This window comes from Capsicum annuum, chromosome 1 (assembly GCF_002878395.1).
Source record: "Capsicum annuum cultivar UCD-10X-F1 chromosome 1, UCD10Xv1.1, whole genome shotgun sequence".
In the NCBI taxonomy this organism is placed as follows: domain Eukaryota; kingdom Viridiplantae; phylum Streptophyta; class Magnoliopsida; order Solanales; family Solanaceae; genus Capsicum; species Capsicum annuum.
The window spans coordinates 199,929,438-199,944,035 of NC_061111.1; positions in this window are offsets into that span (position 1 = coordinate 199,929,438).

The window sequence follows — 14,598 nt, forward strand, 5'->3', positions numbered from 1 at the left end:
ATATTACATAAATATAGAATTAAAATTGTAAGGATAAAATAGACATTGCATGAAACAAAGAGGGAGGGTGATTATTGTTGATAGTTCGGAGAAAGATTAATTTTTAAGAAAAACTTCGGACGAAAATAATTTTCACCCCTTTTTGATTAATTAATTAGTTAGTAGATACAATCTTTACGTGGAGTAAGCAAACAAAATATGTATGGGGTTGCAACACAAAATATGTATGGGGTTGCAACACTCTTTTTGATACAGACCCAACTAATTAGAATACACCTCTGATGGATGAAGAAGTACTTATACTTCACCACAATTATATATCTATAATCTATAATCTATAATCTATAATCTATAATCTATAATATATTAAAAGTATGAAAACCCTTAGAAAAATGAATTGAACTTTTTACCCTTCATTAAAACTCTATATAATAGATAAAATCATCTTTTTATTTTTTTATTATATTTTTTTAATTAATAATAAAATAAAAATCCTAAAATATATGATAAAAGAAATTATATGGTAAGCGGTATTAGGAAAATTAATTTTCATAATTAAGAAACACCTCTTAAATATATAGAAGACGAATTAGATAGAAACAAGGTTATGTCGGTATATTTTGTAGTTGGTTAGAATATTTCTCTAATTTCATTTTTTATGTTAGGTAATTCGATTATTTATTCTTGGTTGATAAAAAGGGATTGTTTTTGTTTTTTATATTTTCGGCATTGTTAAGAAAATCAGTGTATAAAGTTAAAACGTTGATTTTGTTTGTCTATGGTTTTGCATTGTTAAAAATATGTGTTAAAAAAGGTAAAAATGTTTCCTTTAAATTTTTTGTGAAATAATTTTGCAATTAATTTAATTTTTAATTTTTTTAGGTTTAGTTGTATAATTTAGATAAAAAAATTATAATATTTAATACTTCTAAATCAGTTAGAATTTTATCTTATATAAAAAAAAATTCTATAATTTTATAAATAATAATTTGATCAAACTTTACTAGAAACTTAGGGGCATTTCTTCTTCGTTACATCTATTTTGTGTTTTGTTTGTGTAGTAGTTTATCATGTTTGATTGATTGTATATTTTTCTTTTTGTGAACAGGAAGTATGATTAAAGCTCCTCCTTAATATTTTGTATCTATTTGTGTTCAATATCTATTTCTCTAATATGTGTAAGAAATAACGAAAAATCAACTCCTTTATGCGCATGATAGGGTTGGTCGATAACGATAAGTCCTGCGATATATGGTAAGAGAAAAATCAAAAAATCATCTCACAAGTGTTTGTTCATTGTCGAAAACTTTTGAAAAATAAAATCAGTTGCTCTTGAGGCACCCAAAAAACATGTGAAAGATGTAGGTTCAAATATTATCAGTAAAGGGCTCGTCATAGATGAACATGTTAGTTACTATTTCAACTTACAATTAGACTCTTATAATTCCTAGTCCACACATATTTTTTTATTTCACAATCTTAGTCTTTTTCTCCTTATTTGTGCTTAATAGAAAGAAAGAAGTGAAAGATTCCTTGGTCGACAACAAGTTTAAGATGTCGTAGATTGTTTATAAATTGCATATGTTATTTTAAAATCTTTAGCTTTGTTTGAAAAATATATCAATTTTATTATTGTATGTAATTAATTGTTCTAAAAGATATTATGTTACTGGCGTGAGATACTAAATACATTAGTATAGAATTCCCAAGAGAAAATTTGAATATTCAATCACTTGCTTTTTGTCAGATTATATTATGCGCGTAAATAAATGAGTACAATATTTATTTTGAAGGCAACTGCAATTTTTTATCATTTGTGTAGTTTTATTAATTGACGTGAAGCACACATGTAATGCACGTACACTATGCTAGTAATTTATACATACATGAACGTGCTACTAAATATATAGAAATTAAATTTAGTTATTGTTGTTACGCCTATGGGCCATATCAAGGCCGAATTATTGAACGTGGAAAAATTTCAGAAGTAGCAAATTTAAATTTATAATTAGGAGTTTTATAGTAAGTTACACAAAATAGTGAGTTGTATTTTATATTTTAGGTAAAATTTGCTATCGAAATACATATACAAACGAAATTTACTGTTCCTTTTTTCTCAAATTAGTTGAGTTAAATAAAAAATAATCAAATGCTTAAATTGCTCCATACATTTAAATCTGAAGATTCCTTTTTCATAAATGACTCTTATTAAAGAACTTTTGCTTAAGTGTCATAACTAATAAATCTATATTAGTTAAGATTTTTACAAAAATCACATAACTGATTAATCCTTTAATGATTAAGATTTTTGCTTTTCCATAAGCGATATATATCTATATTACATATTAGTATAACCACATGTGTCTCGTAATGATTAAAATTTTTACTTTTCCATAAGCGATATATATCTATACTACATACTAGTGTAACCGCACGTGTAATATTTGATAATTTAACATTAAGTGATTTTGTCTATTGCGAAGATTTTTAATGAAGTGTAAAAAATTTAAATCTTTTTCCTTAATCATTAATTTTCCTAATATCTCTTATCATATATTTTTTCTTATTGTATATTTTGGACGCCTTAATTTTTAAAATATATTTTTCTCTTATCATGTATTTTAGTCTCAAAGCTGGCAAGTAAATAGAACACCTCAAATAAATCTGACATAGACTCGGATTCTTCAAAAATATCATCAGATATGTGTCGGATCCTTCAAAAATAGTAATCTTTAAAAGAGCCGATATGAGCACAATCACTTTCCTGAGCAACATAGCTTTTGATAAACCACTCAGTGGGATTAAGCTCAGCAAATATACTAAAAGTATTCATAATTTCATGAACCGGTGCATGCACAAGTTCGCAGATTTGAAGGATAACAAAAACAATTAGAAAATTATATGAATATTACATAATTAAACAACACTCAAATATATACTATCAAGTTATAGAACCAAAAATCAAAAGAGAAACTCAACTTAAATTCGAGAATGTCTAAATTTGTGATAAGAATTGTTGATGCCACATTGGTTGAGAATTGAAATGGACGAGAGAATATAGGGAAAAGTGTATCTGCTTTAACAATTTCATCATAATAAAAATTCTAAACATCATATTGTATAATAGTCCTTCTCCTATAACATCGAATACTTAGATAAAAAACACCGAATACTTAGGTAAAAGGTATGTAAAATGAGTATCCTATGATATATATCCTATTAATTCTATATAATCTGTTTGAGTGTTTCTGTCAATTGTATTTGTACTTAACCTACAATATAGGCATTATATGTATATCGCCCGATGAAGTAGGGATTTATAGATGCATAGGAGATATATATGATCCTTCTTCTCATAGGGTAGAGATTTATTGGAGCATGGGAGATATATATGATCCTTCTTCTCATAGGGTAGGGATTTATCAGTGCATGGGAGATTTATATGATCAGCATGGGAGATATATATGATCCTTCTTCTCATAGGGTAGGGATTTATCGGTGCATGAGAGATATATATGATCCTTCTTCTTATAGGGTAGGGATTTATCGGTGCATGAGAGATATATAATCCTTCTTCTCACAGGGTAGGGATTTATCGGAGTAATATGGGAGATATATATGATCCTTCTTATCATAGTGTAGGGATTTATCGGTGCATGGGAGATATATGTAATCCTTCTTCTCATAGGGTAGGGATTTATCGGTGCATGGGAGATATATATGATCCTTTTTCTCATAGGGTAGGAATTTATCGGTGCATGAGAGATTTATATGATCCTTCTTCTCACAAGGTAGGGATTTATCGGTGCATGGGAGCTATATGTGATCCTTTTCTCATATGGTAGGGATTTATCTGTGCATGAGAGCTATATATGATCCTTCTTCTCATAGGGTAGGGATTTATCGGTGCATGGAAGATATATATGATCCTTCTTCTCATAGGGTAGGGATTTATCGGTGCATGGGAGCTATATGTGATCCTTTTCTCATAGGGTAGGGATTTATCGGTGCATGATAGATATATATGATCCTTTTTCTCATAGGGCAACTGTATTGTCTTTTTAACTATGCCTATAATCTATAATATAATAATAATAATAATAATATAATATATATTGATAAGATAATAATAATAATGATATATTAAAAGAGTGAAGGACCTTAGAAATATTGTTTAAACTTTTTGCCCTTCACTAAAAGTCTCCGCTTTAGATCAAAATATTTTTTCACCATTTTTCTAATATTCAAGAGCTGAAAATTAATTAAATATTTATAGTAAAACCTTTCCTTATCAGAAATCATCAGAATTAATGACAACTAATACATTTTTCATTAGTTTAATAATTTTGAATCAACTAAAGTTGGTTTTTAAGAAGATTGAAAGAATCTAAAAATAAATATGAAAGCTTTAAAATAAAAAAATATAGTAAGCATCAAAATTTTAAAAGTTGAAAAACAAGAGAAAATTTTAAATATAGAAAAAATACTAATAATCGTACTACAAATATGGTCCAAAACGACGCGTCTCTCATAGTGATACAAGACAAACAAGGAGAACACGAAACACACTTCAAATCAGTCCATTAATCTTAAGGATCCGAAGACCTTTTTGGAGACCACTCTCGGAATTCGCTACCAACAAGAAGAATACAAGATTCAATCATGTATATAGCACCCAAAACAGCATCAATACGTGAATAACAAGAGGATTACAATAATGATAACCAACGGTTTCAACGACACAAGAAACAACAACAAAAGATTACACTAAACAAAGGGAAAGAAAGATAAACTACATGAAGGCATAATCTTAAGAACCCAAGAGCATATTCCACTCTTGGACCCTTAACACTACATACTACAATTCACCTATATCTTACGTGGCACAAGAGGGACCTCGATCTCCCAAACATCCAACGTTTCCAAGCTTGAATCCAACACGAGTGATTTCACGCTCAAGTTGAAATCCCTAGTTACAATGTTTGGCCATAGGGGGCCTTTCTCACAAGAGAGAAATGTCTAAGTGTCTACAACTTTCAATATTCATCAAAACTAATGACTAAAATCCTACACCATTCTATTTTTAGTGTATTACAAATAATAGGTAAAATGACCAAAAGGTCTCTTTAATGAAATGCGACCAAGGGCGCCCTTGGAGTGCAAGTTTAGGGTCGATTTTGGTGTGATCCAAGGCCTTCTCCACACTTCACTTGGACGTTTTATTGGATGGGTCCAACGCATTCTCACATACGTGTATCCTCGTGATCGTACCCGTATCACATAGCCTCTAATGCATGACAAACGCAAAAATGACGATCCATTAACTACCTGAAACTTCTGGTGGTAATATATGTTATGTTTTCATTATTATATTAAACTGTGAAGGACCTTTGAGAAGTGATTTGAACTTTTTTCACTTCATTAAAATCCTTCGCAATAGATAAAATCATCTGATTTTAAATAATCAAAGATTACACGTGTGAGACACGTGGAGTTAGACTAGTATTTATATAAATGGGAAGCTCTTGTTTCATAGATTTTATCATTATTTGAAAGAAAGTACGACCAGAGAGACACCCATATAAATAAGAGACAATTTCAAATATATACAATAAATTATTTAGTTTAGAATAAATATAATCATATTTTTATTTTCAACAAAAATTGTGAAAAAAGTTAAAGATAATTTTTTGGAATATGATAGATTTTTTTTTAGAATATATCTTAGTGTAGTATCTTGAATAAACATCTTGTAGAATTATTTAGAGTAGTAAAATTATCTAGATATTCTAGAGTTGTAGAAGATAAAGATCACTAAATATTTCTTGTAAAAGTATGTAGAAGATTTTCTAGAACCATGAACAAGTATATATATAAATAGAAAAGGTCTTGTACATTTGTAACCATCCAAAAACAAATCCAATACAAAACATATAAAGTAGTCTTATTCTATAACCAAACTCTCTTATTCAAAATCTTCCTTCTGTTTTTATAGCTTCCTCTTCTTTAGTTGAATCTTCCAATTCTATTTTCATAGCTTTCTCTTCTTTAGTTAAATCTTTCGATCTTAGTTAACAATCTTGGGCTAGCAAAAGGTCTTTCCAGTTATACCTTTCTTCTGCTATTCTCTATTGAAATAATCAAGAAAATTATATTGAAGGAGCTCAAGAAGTTACCATCTTAGCCAATAAAAATCTTCAAATAGTGAACGCAAAATCTAAAACTACCAAAAGAAAACAATTGAGATCATAATATATTCAATTCACTATTTTTTAGTTGTTCCTTTTCTTTTTTTTAAAAAAAATTATTCTTTTAAAGAAAAAGAATGCACATCTCTTCAACAAGCTTACAATATCAATGATCATAGCACAAATAAGAGATAAGGTGTTTCTCCAGCACTATGCACTGCTAGTATGCATCTTTTTTTTTTTTATCCTTTACTTTATCGTTCTTTATGAACCAAGTACCATTCAAACCACTATGTTAATATAGAAGTGGTTTCAAAATAAATATTTTATCGATATAAGATACTCATATTGAAAAAATGATTTTCACCACTTATTGTAAATTGTAAAAACGGGGATTTTACCCCCTTATCTAATGCTGAATCGACGACCCATTCTAAGTAAGAAGGGCATGCTTATCTTGTGTGACAACACTACAGAGCGAGTTGCTCTTCTAGGCGGACAATTGTGTGACCACACTGCAAAGAAAGTGGTGCTTTCGTGTAACATGCTATGGTCTCAACGCCCTTACGAGGTAGTGATGAGTTTCACACACTCTAAGCCCGACCCGTGTGCGGTTCAGCACCTTCTATCAAAAATGAATATTGGCTATGAAGATTCCGTGCGGTCAGAAATTAACACTAAGTAAGTAAGCAAGCTACCGCTTCGTGGGGTAAAAACTGAGGAAAATAAAGAACGTCAAGTAGAAAGGAACAAGGTCTTACGACACGATTGTCGTCCTTCTCATTATATTCCTCCTAGAATCCAGAGCATTTCATCGAAATACATCCTGTCTTTTCACCTTACCTGTCCTATGCGATTGGAGAATTTATGGAGGAAACCGGGTTTTAAATTCCCAGAAACCGCACGATTATATAGCCAAAGGGAATAGACTACATAGGCAGCTAAACAAAGCCCCAGTCTTTTTTTTTCAAACCCTAAGGAAAAATATTCATATTAAATAAATATGAAGTAGAAGAACCCAGATTCCAAATGAACAAATTCAAACCTCGACCCGCCTACTCGGATCTTGTATAGATATGCAGGAAGGGGTGCTCCTAGGTGTGTGTAGGGGTTGTGTTTGTTCGCGAGAAAGGATTCCTCGTCAAGTATATTTCCCTTCTCCGACATCTTACTGAGTTTCCCCCTCATCTTTTTGTAAAAAGCCGCTCCACGGTGGTAAAGTCTCATCTTGTGTGTTGGCCGAAGTTACAATAGTAACATTGAAACCTCGAATATGTTCAAAGATCTCGAAATGATCTTTCAGTTCGGGGAGGGGGGGGTCAGAAGTGAATTATGAGTCAGACCAATCTGCGAATCGAGTGAGCTCCCCTTGCATGCAATAATGTGGTGGTAAACCTCTCATTCTAATTGCGGATTTAGTTTAGGAGCTGTTGAACGTGCTAGGAATGTGGTGCATGCTGAATAGTTAGCCTTACATCAAGGCCTGCAAATGGCTCTAACAAATTCCATACAACCCCTAATTGTACGTAGAGGTTGACTCTACCGATCTTTTTTGCATTTTCGATACACCCCGTCCTCTGTTTAACTCCATTGTTTGCGCTTGCAGGTTGCTCTTGAAGAAGCTGGGGAATCTAGCACTAATCCATAATTTTTGACAAGCAAACATGATGGCTGATGGGCTTTGTAAGATTGGCACCGCCCTTCTGAACAATCAAGTGCACTTTTTGCCTAGTCCTCCTACTGTTGTTCTGTCACTACTCGAAGCTGACTCTCATCAAGCTCCTTACCGGAAGTCTTTGTCAAGAGCGGCTTGTAATAATTTAGCTAGTCTAGGAAATCTTTCTGTATTGTCTTGTTCATGTTTTGCAACCTCTGAGTTGCTTGTGAACTCTTGTGTGTTTTTGTCTACTGCTGTGAACTCTCTCTGTTTGCCTACTACTTAACCAGTGGCGGAGCCACAGCCGACGAAGGGTGGTCAGATGAACACCCTTCGTTGGAAAAATTTTTCGAGTATATAGGTTAAATATAAATATTTATGGTTATATACATGTTGTTGCATACCCTTGACAAGCTAGAGAAGCATAGCTTAGTGGTCAAGAGTGTGCATTTCCACATCAACAACTTGGGTTCGAACCTTGACACGTGCAACAGTGCTTTATTTTATTTTATTTTTTAAACAGTTCTTTGCCCAAGGGAAGGGAAAATATGAACACCCTTCACCAAACTTGTGGCTCCAAAAAAAAATTCACTAATGGTACTTAACTGAAATAAAAATTCATCCCTTTATCCAAAAAAAGATAAACAAAAAATTGGTTTATGGTATGTAATGTATATATAATGTATATGTAATATATAAATATTGTATAAATAGTTATGTAATGTGTACTTAATGTATATATAATTATATAATGGCGGATAAATGTGTATCGATATTGTATAAATAGTTATCTAATGTATATGTACATTGTATAAATGGTGTATAAATATATATATATATATAGAGAGAGAGAATTTATCAATATAAATACTGTATACATGATGTATAATTATGTTAATATGCTAAATTGTTAAATTAAGGCTAGAATATACACTCGACATGGATTAAATTTTACAGAACTTCGTCTTCCTTTTCATCATCATTATCTTCTCCATCTTTTCCTCCAAATCAAAGCTTACCGTTGAAATGTATTAGTAGCAGTTAAATTCGATTGCTTGCAATTATAATATTGTATTGCAATTTTTTATTCTAAGAAACGATAATTTCAAAGACCTCCCCCAGATTTAGCTTCATAATATCGACGCGATTAGTGGCGGAGTCAAGTGGTTCAGAAGTAAATATAGAGATTCAACGTCAATTATATATACATAAAATATTATTTTAATCATATATAGATATGTAATTTTTCGTCGGAGGCGATTCCTATCCCGTGGCTCCACACGACTTTGTGGTTTGCGTTATTAGGTTTGCCACTTCTATATTTTTGTAATAATTATTTTAAACTATTGTCTTAATATAAATTAGACACAATTTGGCAAGTTTGTCCTTCCTAATATAGAAAAAGTCCCAGTAATCATAACTCCATCTAAGCAAATTTAGGCGATGATTTGTAGTATCACAAGAGAACAAGATATTGATTTGTAATAAATATTATATGAAGTTGATGAAAGAAACAATGATGATTGAAGATCAAATCTATAACTATTGAATTCAAAGAATTAGTTGCAGGTTTAACCCCAATTTTATATTTTAACTCAAAAAAGTGTAATATTAGAAAGGATATACTGAATTAATAATTAAGTTAAATAAATGTAGTATTAAAAATTCGCAAAATGATCTATTGAATCATTGTACTTGTATAAATTTATATTCTGAATCCTCCTACTTATTTCTTTGACAATCGTATCCCTAAACTTATAAAACTCAATATTTTAAATCGCTCTGACCATTAACCAAACTTATGTGACATTAAGATGGCTGAGTTAAGCAAGCATGTGACTATACGCGTTTGGGAGCAAGTGTGCATCATATTTATATTAAAAGTATAAAAAAAATAATTTTTTTAAAAGAAAAAAAAAAAAATCTTCTCCCCCTCCCGCCAAATTCACCCACCCTTCAACTTTTTTTTTTCTTTCTTCTCCGCCCCTGTTGTTCATCTTCTTCACCTCATCCACCTCCAACTCGTCTTCACCAGCCCTCCTCCCCACTATTCTCTTTATCCCACCCCCTGTACTTCTTACTCACTCATCACCTCTCCCCCACCCCGTCCGCACCATCCCACCCCCATTGCACCCAAGAGGGAAAAAAAATCTATCTTCCTTCTTCAAAATCCCCCCATTCCCCCTCCCCCTCTAGTTTGAGATTCATGTTTTTATTTTTTCTACCTATTACTTTCACAATTTAAACTTTCATTTCTTTGGGGTCAAAATTTGAACTTGAAATTGAAAGTGAGTGTGTGATAGGGTGACAATGAATATTAAAAAATTAAAGAACTCTACTGATAAGCTTGAAAAAGTTTGAGGTTCAAGTCTGAAGAACAGATGAATTTTTGTGGATTTATCAAAGATATTAAAAATTAAAAATTGAAAATTGATTGTGTTTGTGTATGTGAACTAATAGTTGAAAATTTAAATTAATTGATAAGGAGGTTCAACTATTTAGCATGAATTTGGTGCTCAGTTTGTGAGCAAACATCAAGAACATGACTATTGAAAATTTTCTATAATTCGTAAAAGTTGCTTGTTTAATTAAATTTATTTTTAAATTTATTTTTAATATTTAATTTCTTAATTGGCATTTAAAAATGATTTGAAATTTGACGTAGCATATAAAATGACATGAAATTTGACATGGAGAGATTATATTTCACACATCAGTGACTAGATGAAAAAAAGATTTAAAATATTGAGTTTTATTGAGTTTGGAGATTTAATTGGCAAATGAGTAAGCAGGAGAATTCAGAATACAAACTCATACAAAAATAAGGTCCACTAAACCATTTCACCATAAAAATTTCAAAAAATGATAATAGTATTCACTTAGTCGCTTCACTAGCAACGGTTGTCAATGAGGAAAAAATAATCGTTCTAATATATCTAGGTAGTAGAAAATAATTTTTCTCTCGCTTTGATTAGTAAGCCAAATTAGTTATGTGAGGCTCTTGAAAGAGGTTGATACAGGTGTGTCAAGCACGATTAGCAGGATGTTAACCAGTTAAGTTTTTGAATAATGAGGTACATGTGTCACTTTAGACGATTCTCATATCACATGATGATGAAGATAATATTCAGAAAATAAGGATAAGGTTTATGGATTAAAGCTTTTTAATGATTTTTAAGTTTGACAGGTTTGATCAAATAATTTGATTTATATCATTAAACATTTAGGAATCACCTACGTGAGGGTTGAAGTGGAAGTCGCTTCAAGAAGAATGATAGTAAAGATCTATTCTCTAAGTTCTCATTAAATTAGGAACTGTTCATGGCTGAAATGAACAAAATCACGAGAACCTTAAATGGTAAAAGGTTGATTGTGTAACTTGTGTCACTTAGATGTATATCAAAGTTTGACGGTTCAAAGATATTGCATCTATTGATTGACCAAGTGCACCCGATAGAAGTTCACTACGAAAGTTCAAAGGAAAACTTATTTATCCGATGCAATTAGTCTTTGCTTGTAGATCACACACTTGCCCGTAAATTTTTTGATGAAATAGTCATTTTTCGTTCATGCGGGGATTGTTTGGTCCAAGTAAAATGTGAATGAAAAATATGGAGGAAAGTGAAATATATATTCACTTTATGAAAAAGTTCTTCCACATTGACGGGAGAAGGAAATATGCTTGTACTTAAATATAGAAGCACTCCTTTATGTGGATAGTGGCGTAAGAAGAAAGCAAGTCTTATGATGCTGTCGTTGATGCTCACTTAGCTTTAATTTCAAAAAATGATAGTGAGATTACCTTTTTGGACAAAATTCATTTGAAACTTGAGTTAATGATGTTTTAATCCAAAAATTCGACAGGAAGATATTCTCCATTAATTGCGTACGCACACGAATATGTGTGGATGCATGTCACAACACACCTCAAAGGGATGTGACCCTTCGAAGCATTGTTTGAAGATGAAAAGGACGACATGCGCGCTCATGTAGCGATCTGCGGGCGCAAATGCCAACGCAGGTCGTATTCATCTTTTTGTTTTTTGACGAAAGTTGACTTGTGGCAGTAGGTGGGCCCTATGTTCCGAAACAGTGTGATTTTTCAGAACCATTGCTTCCTTTCTGAAGCATCACTTTTGGATATAAATACCTGATTTTTTCCTTAGATATAAACACAAATTTTTGAAGTGAAAACACTTTTTTTCTTGAAAAACTCAAGTGTGATTTATGAATTGTTGAGTACGTTTATTGTTCAATGAAGTTTGAGGTACCTCCATTCCGTCGATTTGATTAATTTTATCCTGAGAGGATATATTCAATAACCCCGAGTACTTGAATTGAATAATTTCTTTAAAGACACACCATGAATTCGGTGGAATCTTCCAATCTTCATCTCTTTCTAAATGTTTGATTTTGAGTTTTCAGAAAATAATTTGAACTTCATTTTGTTGATGTTCACAAATTAGCTTGAACTTATTGTTGAAGTTTAAAGTTGTGAATACAGAGTTACAACTTCATTTGATTATTCATACATTAGCTTGAACACGTTGGGTTTAAAATCGAGAGGGCGTCATGCGGAAGCTATTAGTTGCAAACTATCGTAGTGATAATTTAGACGACAAAGAAAAACATACTAAAAAACATATTATTGATGTAATTTGGTCAAGTGACCTACATATTAAAAACTAATATCAAAAAACAGTAAAAACTATTGGGAGAAAATCTGTCCCTAAACGAGACTCTTTAAATGACTACATTGTGGATGATACTATGTCATGGTATGAGAAGGGGGTCCAAAACCCTTCCTCCAAGAAAGAGGTTAGCCAAATATGGAAAGAATTATATTTTTTCTTTCAGGAAATATAAAAGTAAGGCTAAATGACCTTCTGGACACTTGTACTATATCGGTTTTGTAAGTTGAACACTTCTACATACATGTTTGTCATCTGGACCCTTGAACCCATTAAAAAACAACATTTTCCACCCTTTGACCATTGACCTTGCCTATGTGGCATTGAAATGGTGACTAGGATGAAGAGAGTGTAGCCACCCGCCTAGGGGTGCAAGTGGGGTCAATTTTTGGTCAATTTTACATTAAAATAATTAAAAAAATAATAAAAATAATATTAAAATTTAAAAAAGATCCTTTTTTTCCCTCCATCTTTTTTTGATTTAAAAATATTTTTAAATTTTTTAAAATAATTTAAAAATATTTTTAAAAATTTAAAAATATTTTTAAAAATTAAAAAAATTTACCTCCCTACCCAGCCCCGTCCACCCCACCCCTAGCCCTCACCCCACCCCAACACCCATTCAACCCTTCCCCACACCCACCCCAGCCTGTCCCCACCCCTCACACCCTACCAGCCTTATCCCACCCCACCCCCAGCCCTTCTACCCTACCCTAGCCCCATCCCCACCCCTCCACCCCCCATACCTCACTAGCCCCATCCAGCCCCTACCCACTCTAGCCCCCACATCCCTCCCAGCCCTCGTCCCCACCCCAACCCTTTCCAACCCCACACCCCACCCCAACACTCTTCCAGCCCCCCTCCCTTTCCCCACCTTCACTTTTTATTTTTTTATTTTTTTTTTAATTTTCCCTCAATTCAATTCTTTTCATTTTTTGAATACAAAATTAAATTTAGATTGAAATCTTTTTTTTGGGGGGGGGGATTAAAATTTAAATTTGAATTGAAAGTGAGTGATAGTGAATATTAAAAAAAATTATTGAATTTCGCTTGAAAAAAACTAAACTTTTTGTGAAATTTGTAAAGATATTCAAATTTAAAAATCAAAAATTTATTATGTTTGTATATATGAATTTATAGTTAAAAATTTAAATTAGTTGGAGAAGAATTTTAATTATTTGGAATGAATTTGATGTTTAATTTGTGAGCAAAAATAAAAACATGATTATTCAAATTTTTCTACAATTATAAATTTTTCTTGTTTAATTAAATTAATTTTAATATTTAATTTATTATTTAGAATTTTAAAAATGACTTGAAATTTAATTTAATACTTTTTTTATTTTTTTTATTTTTTTTAATGACATGGCAAATGACGTGGCAGATGAGGCAAAAGTGGCAGCTGATGTGGAGAGAGTGTATTACACTTATCAAAAAAGGGTTTAAAATGTTGCTTTTTAGTGGGTTCAGGGGTTCAGATGACAATCATGTAAGTAGAAGTATTCAACTTACAAAACCGATATAGTACAAGGATCCAGAAGGTCATTTTGCCTAAAAGTAATTATGGTAACTTTTATTTTCCTTCTAAGAAAAAAGTAAAACTTAAATATAGTAAGAAAATCAGGGCAAATACCCTAACAAATCTCTCCTTTTTGGCTAGATTTTCTTCAAAATATTCTTGATCCTCCTTCTTCTTATGCATGATCTTCGTTCTTCATATATATTCTTCATATATCACTGCTACTTACCATGATTAAAAATTAATATGGTTTAAAATTGGAGCCCTATGCATTAAAAATAAAAGCACGGGTTGATAAGATTGAAAGTGAAGCCTTGTGCATTGAAAGTGAGCACAGGTTAAGAGCGGAGCTCATGCATTAAAAATAAATGCACGAGTTGAAAGGAGCTCAAGCGTTTAAGAAAGTATGGGTTGAAAATTGGAGCCCATAAACATGGGTTGAAAATTGATTTTGGTTTTAAAGATGGATAAGCAGCAGGATTATATTGTTGAAATTTTGTTTGAAATTTTTGTCCACATGTAGTTTGACAAAAATCTTCATTA